Consider the following 417-nt stretch of genomic DNA (forward strand, 5'->3'; position numbering starts at 1 on the left):
AAAAAATTGGAAGCACAATAAATCATTGAAGGTCACAGTGCAAGTGCCAAAAGGGCCCACCCCTTATTAATTAATTAATTCTTTCATTCATTCAGTATTGTTTATAAGAACATCTCTTTCTTCTTCTGTGGCATGGAAGACCAGTGCAGTCTCCTGCTCTCCTCATTTCTGATTCTTATGAACATTTGGTAGGACTTCTTGGACAGGGCACCAGCCCAGTTTATAAGAACTGCAAACTTTATATTGTCAGTTTTTTCTTTCTTTTTTTTTTTCTTTTTACTAGTGGGGTGAGACTAAGTCCCTTGTACTGTGGCCACTTCTGGCCTATTGTAGCAGCCCCAGATGATAGGTGAGGGTGATTGTGGAGCAATTGGTGGAATGAAGATTAGCAGAGGAAACCAAAGTACTTGGAGAAAA

Source organism: Cryptotermes secundus, unplaced genomic scaffold (assembly GCF_002891405.2).
Source record: "Cryptotermes secundus unplaced genomic scaffold, Csec_1.0 scaffold22322, whole genome shotgun sequence".
NCBI classification, from domain to species: Eukaryota; Metazoa; Arthropoda; class Insecta; order Blattodea; family Kalotermitidae; genus Cryptotermes; species Cryptotermes secundus.